The sequence below is a fragment of the Ischnura elegans genome, chromosome 4 (assembly GCF_921293095.1).
Source record: "Ischnura elegans chromosome 4, ioIscEleg1.1, whole genome shotgun sequence".
In the NCBI taxonomy this organism is placed as follows: domain Eukaryota; kingdom Metazoa; phylum Arthropoda; class Insecta; order Odonata; family Coenagrionidae; genus Ischnura; species Ischnura elegans.
In genome coordinates, this window is record NC_060249.1 from 11,904,784 (window position 1) to 11,913,811 (window position 9,028).

A 9,028-nucleotide genomic window follows, 5' to 3' on the forward strand; every position below is an offset into this window, starting at 1 on the left:
AGGTAATATGCGGAGGGAGGATGGTCATGGTCTCTTAGGGCGTCATGGGCCACAGGGTGGGTGTGGTCAGGGAAGAAAGGGAAGGAGGGCTTGATGGGGACGTGGGAGGGTAGGCTGTCCCAAAAAAACACTTTTTTGGAAATTCCAAAATCGTCACTCGGATTTCGATGACCCTCGGGTATACAAGGATAGGCAAAAAAAGATTTTCGAAAAAGTTTAAATAATTAGGTAGCGAGGGGCGCCTAAATACCAACACCCTTAGTTTATCATATGATTTCCCAAAAAATGTCAAATTAAGGGTAATCAGGGTAAGTTGTGGCCCTTTGGGCTAAAATTTCGTCGGTTTTTGCGTATCTTTCACCGTTTAGGCTTTGCGGCCCGCGCAGCCTGGCGCCAAGAGTGGCGCTAAGCGATGCGGCTCGCGCGACGCGGCGCAACTGACGGCTGAGGCGGTCCCCCTCCCCTCCCACACCCCTCCTCCTCACCTGCCGTCGCCCGCCATGTTCGCATGCTTCAGTGACTCTGTCTCTCTCTAAAATTCAGATTTTGAACTCCTTTCGTAGACCAAATCATGTCGGCACGTATGGTAATAATCAATCTTATCCTTATTTTGGAAAATCGTTATAAATTTGTTAGCCTACTGAGAAAATTATTCAACAAAACCAGGTTTCAGTTGAACAAGCTCTTTCCTCGTACCCCCATTTAGCATTTACCGAAGTTGGGAATCAATCTGGAGTAAATATTGCTTTTGTTCTTCGTCGTTTGAGATACTGATATTGAATTCTGTTATTAGGACCACCACGGCTGAGACCGTCTCCCTCCGCACCGTATCCTCCTCACTTATCCAATCCTACTCATGTCCAGAAGCTCTTTCTCCGTTATTTGTCCTGCCATTTTTCGAGACTGAGATACAAACTGCAACAGATTATGCTTTTGGTCCTCACGGCGCATTTCCTCACCTTTTGCGAATTCAATGTAACAACACGGACCTCTGGTAGATATGAATCATAGAATTTACTGAGGCGCTAGGGTTAGCAGCAACTATTAAGGGTTCTCTCATTGACCCTCCATAGTTTATAACCTTCCTGCCCCGCCAGACAGGGTTTTGAAAGTTCTGATGTCCAAGCCATAAAATCATTTTTCTGCGAAAGGACAGAAGCTAATACCACTGCTGTAATTGGCATGGTATTACATTCTTACGCCCCGTTCTCTTTCGAACCTTCATTGTGAATTGCGAAGTCAGTTCATTGTGGGGCAGCTTCGTGTCTACTGAATCGTGCTGTTATTCAGTGGGCTTTACTCTTGCTCTGCAATACGTTCTAAACGCTTGCATTTCCAATTTGAGTCTAAGTGTGTAAAAGCGTATGCATACTAGGAACATAGTGGTTTGTGTTTGAGCTGTAGACATGGAGCCAAGAAGGTGATCAGAAGAGCCCGCTATATCTTCGCCCTCGGGATAAAAGAGAAATCTAAATTTCGTACACCAAGCACATATCAAAATTGCGTGATCTACTATCAGTTTTATTATTCCAAATGAGAAAGTTGAAGCACACCATAAGCGTCAGTGCTATTTAACGGGTACATACTGCTCTCGTGATTTACGGTAGAGCTCGGATACCAGCCATAGAAAGGTGGAATGTGATCCAAGGTCGTAAGAAGCAGATCGAACTTTGGAACAAACGAAAAAAGCTAAGCCAGGAACTATTCTCATTAATCGTTTGACAATCAAGCCGTTTCACATCAAAATAAAAATGATGAAACGAATGCATGAACGTGAAAATGATTTCGTTCAATCTCTGAAAAAATTGCCCGTGACTAGAAACGTGCACAGGTAAGATTTATCATTTTTTGTTTCATCAAGTTCAATGAATGTTTTATTCGTGAGCTATCGCATGAATTTCTCAACAAATATCCTAAGAATTGGGAAACAGCAGAAAGCTACCAAACAGCTCGACATCACATCAAACAGTTCAAGGTGGTGAATGATGTGGCCGAGAGGGGGTGGCCCCAATCATAGAATTAAATAGCAGTATCTCAAACGACGAAGAACAAAAGCAATATTTACTGCAGATTGCTTCCCAACTTCGGTAAATGCTAAATGGGGGTACGAGGAAAGAGCTTATTCAACTGAAACCTGGTTTTGTTGAATAATTTTCTCAGTAGGCTAACAAATTTATAACGATTTTCCAAAATAAGGATAAGATTGATTATTACCATACGTGCCGACATGATTTGGTCTACGAAAGGAGTTCAAAATCTGAATTTTAGAGAGACAGAGTCACTGAAGCATGCGAACATGGCGGGCGACGGCAGGTGAGGAGGAGGGGTGTGGGAGGGGAGGGGGACCGCCTCAGCCGTCAGTTGCGCCGCGTCGCGCGAGCCGCATCGCTTAGCGCCACTCTTGGCGCCAGGCTGCGCGGGCCGCAAAGCCTAAACGGTGAAAGATACGCAAAAACCGACGAAATTTTAGCCCAAAGGGCCACAACTTACCCTGATTACCCTTAATTTGACATTTTTTGGGAAATCATATGATAAACTAAGGGTGTTGGTATTTAGGCGCCCCTCGCTACCTAATTATTTAAACTTTTTCGAAAATCTTTTTTTGCCTATCCTTGTATACCCGAGGGTCATCGAAATCCGAGTGACGATTTTGGAATTTCCAAAAAAGTGTTTTTTTGGGACAGCCTAGTGGGAGGGGGATGAGGATATTGGTGGGAGATCGAGAGGGAAGAGACCGAAGAGGCGGGGACCGAGAGAGGTGGGAACTTGGGGGTAGGGGACCGATACGGAGAAGTATAGGGAGGTGGGGAGTGAAAGGAGAGGGACTAATGGGGCAGGAGGGGTTGGGAGGCCCAAGGGGGGTGTGGTGACCGGGGGTATGAAGGGACCGAGGGGATGGGAGGGACGAGGAGGTAGGGGGACCGAGGGAGTGAGGCACGAAGGGGCTGGGGAAATATCAAGGGGGTGCGGTGATCGAGGGGTGGTGGGGGACCGATGGGTTGGGAGGATTACGGGCGGTGGGGACCGAGAGGTTGGGGACCGAGAGAGTGGGGACATATGGGAGGAGGGGACCAAGGGGGGGACCGCGGAGGGGGTGGAGTACTAGGGGGCGTGGGGACGAAAGGGGGTGAGGACTGCAGGAGAGTGGGAACCGAGGGGGGCTGGGGAGAGAGGGAGTAGGGACCGAGGGGGTGGGGACCGAGGGGCTGGGGGAACCGAGAGGTAAGACGAAGATCGAGGGTGTTGGGGGACCTATAGGCGGTGGAAGGAACGATGGCGATGGAAGAGTGAGGGACCGATAATGGACAGTAAGGATGTGGCCACTGTAGAGGAAGTGGGGACGATGGGGAAATGATCCATCGGAGATGGATAGTCGAAGAATGACCCATATGACAGCATCCTGGTCCCTGGATCCGCAGCCGAATATCTAGGAGAGGAGGTCATAGTCTCGCTGGTGTCCTGCTGCACCGTAAGGAAGCGAAGGATTTGCGGCCTTGTATAGGTTGATAGGTGACGTCAGAGCGTTTCGATTTGTCCGCTATCTTTGCGAACATTATTGATTTTGAATGTCCAATCACAAGGCTGCGTTCAAAAATGTTAATCTGGCCGTTTTCATAACATTAAAAAACTAAAAAATCCATTTTTGTAATATTATTTTAAAATATATTTTAAAATGTAAGAAGGAACATCCGGTTTTTTTTCAAATAATAAACCCAGCACAATCAATACTCCAAAGTCCACATAATGATGAAATTTTAATCTTTTGATATTATTTAAATAAAGACTACTGGCTACCAGTTGGCAAAGCATGAATGATTAAAAGTATTTGTGAATACATTTAAAAGAGCTTGTGAGTAAATTTTAAGTAAGTCCAAATTACGTGGCTATTGCAGAGAATAGGTCTCGATAACAAATTTGAAAAATAATATTCTAATAATAAAAGAATGCGAAAGTGTTATTGACATAATAGGGCTCTGAAGCAGCACACTACAAATGAGCAGCACAGCATGAAAGGTACCTAAATTTAAACTAATCGTGAGAATGCCTTAGGGCACGTCAATGAAAACATTAAGCTGGTAAAGATCAATATCATATTAGTGATATATCAAAGGATATATCTATAAATATATGATATAAATATCTATCACACGAATAATTTCATTCAATCTTAAATTTAGCATGATATTATGTAAATGCGAAAAACAGCAGGGAAGTATACGCTAAAATTATTAAGCCTACTTCAGAAGTCTTCTGAGAGACAATTATTAAAAAATTGGGGTTTAGCACTGTTAATTGTTCAATCACTACACCTACATTTACGAGTATGAAGGTATCAAAAGAGGAATTCTCCAAAAAGGGTTATTCATATTAGTTAGCCACAAAGTAATCGGCTGTAAACGAAACACCGCTAAATCGAAAGGCAAAATAAAATGAAACCACGTAACAGTAAAGAAAAAAACATTGGATCCGGCAACCACTCACGGAAAGGCAGAGTAAATAAAGTAGCAATAGCACTAATGAAATCCATCACAATAACTATAAATGGGGATCGGGTTGGTGTGGTGGCTAGACTGTTGGCTTCCTATCCCGTGGGCTCGGATTCAAATCCCGGCAGTGGCAGAGAATTTTCAGAGACTGCCCGATCCCTGCATGAATGTCTTGTGTAGGATATTGCAAGTGCAACACTCCGTCCGTCCGATGGGACGTTAAGCCGTGGTCCCCTTGGCGCTTTCCGTTAAGAGCAGGCTAATGCCGACACCGGGTTTCTCTCCACCTTTCCTTACCCATCCTTCCCTCATGGCGCAAATTACCTCAGCTGTCGGTCGCCTCCTCCAAATACCATACCATAACTGTAAATATTTTGGTTCGAGTGAATACATTGCAAAGCAATGATGTATGCGTACGTCAAAATATTTGGCTTTTGACGGTAGATTTCAGGTATGTACTAGGAAAAGCAGGGAACAATATTCATTTACCTCAAAGTGAAGACATTGGAACATGTGAAGTCATTCACCCACAGTGGCATTGACGCTACCTGGGATGGAGGACGCACAAGAAGCATTATGCGTCATGCAGCCCAATCTAAGACTGCATTCGTGAATGAAAGGCCGTCAACCTGATCCGAGCGCATTGGATTACAGACACGGTAACAGTAAGGGAAAACATTACAATGGGCAGTGGCACTGAACGGATCAGGAACTTGGACAAAGACCGCAAAATACTAGAAAATTTCAAGACCTGCTGGCAGAGAAAGCCGAAGATTGAATGGACAAATAGGTTGGAAATGATGAGGTGCAACAAAGAGTAGGGGATGAAAAGGGAAAAGTAAAACACCAACACCAGGGAAGTCTACCGCTGAGTTCGGATGTCATGAGAAAGCAATCACCTAAGAAATTTAATGGAGGGAAACATTTACGTTGGGAAACATTTAAGTCCGCATAGGAAGAACAACATATAAGTGGAAGGGGCAGATAATAAAGAAGGTCACGAGGAAAAAAAGGAATCATGGAAGTTAAAGAACTATCTTGGGAAAGGAAGTCATACAAGACTTAAGTCTACTTATCTCTGGATTTTAATACTACGAAGACGATAGAAGATATTTTCGGAGCAACCTGCCAAAGCTATAGCTGACGCACACTCTTTACCGGCCTCTTTGCTTTTCACGACTAACCCACTTGAAATGACCTAGATCAGAACAAATAAATTAAACACCATTTAAATTAAACAGATATAGTTCTTAATTCAGATGATCATTAATTTTCTATCTCGTAATAGAGGTAATAATACACTTTACGACCTTTTAGATTCATATTTAACGGAAGTATATTACTTATCGAATTCTAGACATACGTATATGATTTGGTACCAGAAAGAATTTGAAAGAATCATCTCGACTCTTAGCTGGATACACAGAATACATACATTTGCTCAAGAATCGGGATGGAATGTCAAAGAGAAAGATGAAATGGAAATCTCACTTCTCTCCGACTAATACATGTCCTAAATAATCGACAAAAATCCTGAATTTATAAAAATATTAATTACCCTACAACAAAAACTTCATTTACTGTGAGAGATTGAGAACATTCTAGAACATGAATTTTCTGGAAACATTCAGTTGGAGGACAGAACGTGGTGTAAATGATGATCGATCTGAGGACCAATCAAATCACAGCGGCCCCACCTATTGCCCAATATAAAGTCGCGGATTCGGCGTATTTCTCAAGTTCCACACAGGACACCGACGCGACATAGAATGAATGATCAGGCACTGGGTGTCAACTTCGCAAAACATAGCAAAGGACAAAGAAATTTAAATTGAAGGACGATTTTAAATAAGAATTACCATCACAAAAAGATCAGGGAGATTATAAAGAAAAAGGGGAAAATTTAATAGATAAAAATCAGAACTTTATATCAATATATTTCGAAAGGACACGTGCTTAAAATTCTTTAGGCCTTTGATTGGAAAAGGAATATTCACTCTTTTTGTTCGTTCAATTGCTCGCAAGAAAGCATTAAAACAAGCCAAAGCATTAAAAATACCAATATTGTCAATTCTAGTTAAATACGAATTATCGGGAATAAAAATTTACTTCGTGTTCAAATATACAATCAGATTCATTCGATAGCGTTAAAAAGTTACTCTTTGCAAAACCGCCGTTAGATACTCGGTGACATTTATTAAACCAGAAAATCAGTGTGTACCGCTGGGGCAGGGCAAACGGAGCCTCTTCTGTAATGTTAGTGAAACACTAACTAGTTTTTAATTTGAGAGGTTATTGTTATAATTTGATTACTCACCCACGATAAGCGGTCGCTCAAAAAGCTTTGCCTCGAGTTGAAAGGTTTGAATCTTGGAACTTAACACTGGCTTTTCTTCTTCTGCAATTGTCTTGGCAACCGGTTATTTTCTACATCACTCCCAGCACGATCACTCACGCTGTAACTCTTAATTTATCCGGCGATTTCCTTAAGACACTTGCTGACTTCATGCACACAGCATGTGATCCTCTACTTTGTACAACGAACAGTCGAGTTTACATTTTAAACTCGTATTTCACTAATTTTATGTTATATGATACCGCGCATTATTAATTCACAAAACAGAAAACCTCACCACTCCTACGGCCTACCTGCTTCTTCTCTTTTCCACGAAAAACTAAACTCCTACGATGACTGCTAATTTTCGGGTTCTCCTACTCATAAACTCCTACGAGCAGTTTAATGCCGATTCGTTAAAATTCTCCCCCCGACTACCGTGCGTCACGTTGAAAGGCAATTCTCCGAGTGTAAAGTCGTAATCTCGGTCAGCAATGGTCAAAACTCGTAACTGCGGATTTTCAGTTCAGAAATTGGGGAATTTAACACCCAGAAGGTTTAAAGGTTAGAGGAATATCCCATTTATTTCACCGACTATTTTAGAAGGGCACATTCTTTTGGAATATTACTTCACGCCACACTACCACGCATGTGATTCAGCAGTCGAAAAACATAATCTTTCTGGAGCGACATCAAATGAATCAACTGATTATTTATTCATAAGCTGGATTTAATAACATAGCCCTAGTAGATTGACGTCAGAATAGCTGAAAATTCTATTCACCATCATCAGAAAAATTTAACGAACTATATAATTGATTTCGTAGCAGCTAAATAGCGTAGGAAAAATTCAGCTGGTAATGTTTATGGTACATACGTCAAATATGGAATGGAATAAAAATTAGTTCTGCAAAGAGCTACTTTACCTGTAAGGATCGGAATGGTAATTAGATAACCTAGGTGATTCCGCTACAAAAACTAAAGTAGACACTGCAAAAAGTTTATAACGTACAATCAGGCAATTTTTGTCAGCTCTAAGCTAAAGTGTTTTTATTGGTATAAAAAAATTGTTTTTGAAAGACATATTTATCACCTTTCCCTTTCCTTCAACGCTGCAGAGTACGGCCTTTGGGAATTACTTTATCCCGGTGGTGAGATTGGTGGCGAAGAGCCGATGCGGCGCCGTTTTCTCCATTCGGTAAAGTTATCGTCAATAGGGTTTAGCGGGGGAGGTAATCCTACAGCTGAACAAAACACGGGATCTAACAGCTTGGCCTTTGGAAAGGAAAAGGTATTGATATCATTAATTAATTTATTTCTCGATTTAAATTTATTACAATTTTATATCTATCTGAATTTTTCTCCTAAACCATATTTTTTAACGAATTGATAAATTGACTGAATTGAAACTGTCTTTAAAAATTGGTAGAATGCTTTAATTGAAAGATATATATTTTTATTGTAATTGAACGTGCCTTTATTTGGAAAGACTAAATCTCTCAATGTTGATTCCCACTCAATTGCTACAGACTTTTGATCCTAATCAATACATGGCGTAGCAAACAACATGACTTAAATGGAGATTATAACTTTTTTCGAGAACCAAATTCTAAATTCATCATAAAAAATCACGACATCGTTAAACGATAAACTACTTATTTTTTATAAACAAGTCAATGATGCAACTGAGGTCAAAATAAATTTGGTGAATAGCAGCCCGTGAAAACCGTCGAATAGTGCAGGGATTATCAGCAACTTTCATAGTCATACCATCAATTAGAAAAAATCCATTTATCTTTTTTTATCATGAAAGGAAGTATAATTTGAAATCAGCAGCTCCTTTTAAAATAATCTACAAGAATAGTTGGAGACATGCATTCGTTTAGAAACGCATTTTTGAATGTAAATGTTGATAGTCTTACAGATGATTAATAAGAATTTCATTAGTTGCTTTGCTGCTTTATCAACAAAAAAAATAACTATTTTTCAGGCATCTGAGATTGATAGGGATGAAATAGTACAAATATCGCTATTCTCATCCCCGGTGCGTACCCCGCAGAAGCTCATAACATCTATCTAGCATTAGATTGCAGCGCCGCGTGGTCGGAAGCACTCATTTGCTTAGAATATCATCCTAAAGAATCCCAGGCCGGTATTATTCAGCCTAACAATAAGTCTCTTTAATGGGCGATAGCGGTGACTTTAC

General features: G+C 41.1%; 1 protein-coding gene across 2 annotated transcripts in view; it reads right to left on the reverse strand.

Moving 5' to 3' along the window:
* LOC124157065 (roundabout homolog 2-like) overlaps positions 1–7,177 on the reverse strand; it is an 83,542-nt gene extending 76,365 nt beyond the window's left edge. For both annotated transcript variants that reach the window (XM_046531538.1, XM_046531537.1), the window contains exon 1: positions 6,805–7,177. The gene's annotated coding sequence lies outside the window, so the exon portion shown is untranslated. The remainder of the gene's footprint in view (positions 1–6,804) is intronic.
* Positions 7,178–9,028: the final 1,851 nt, after the last annotated feature.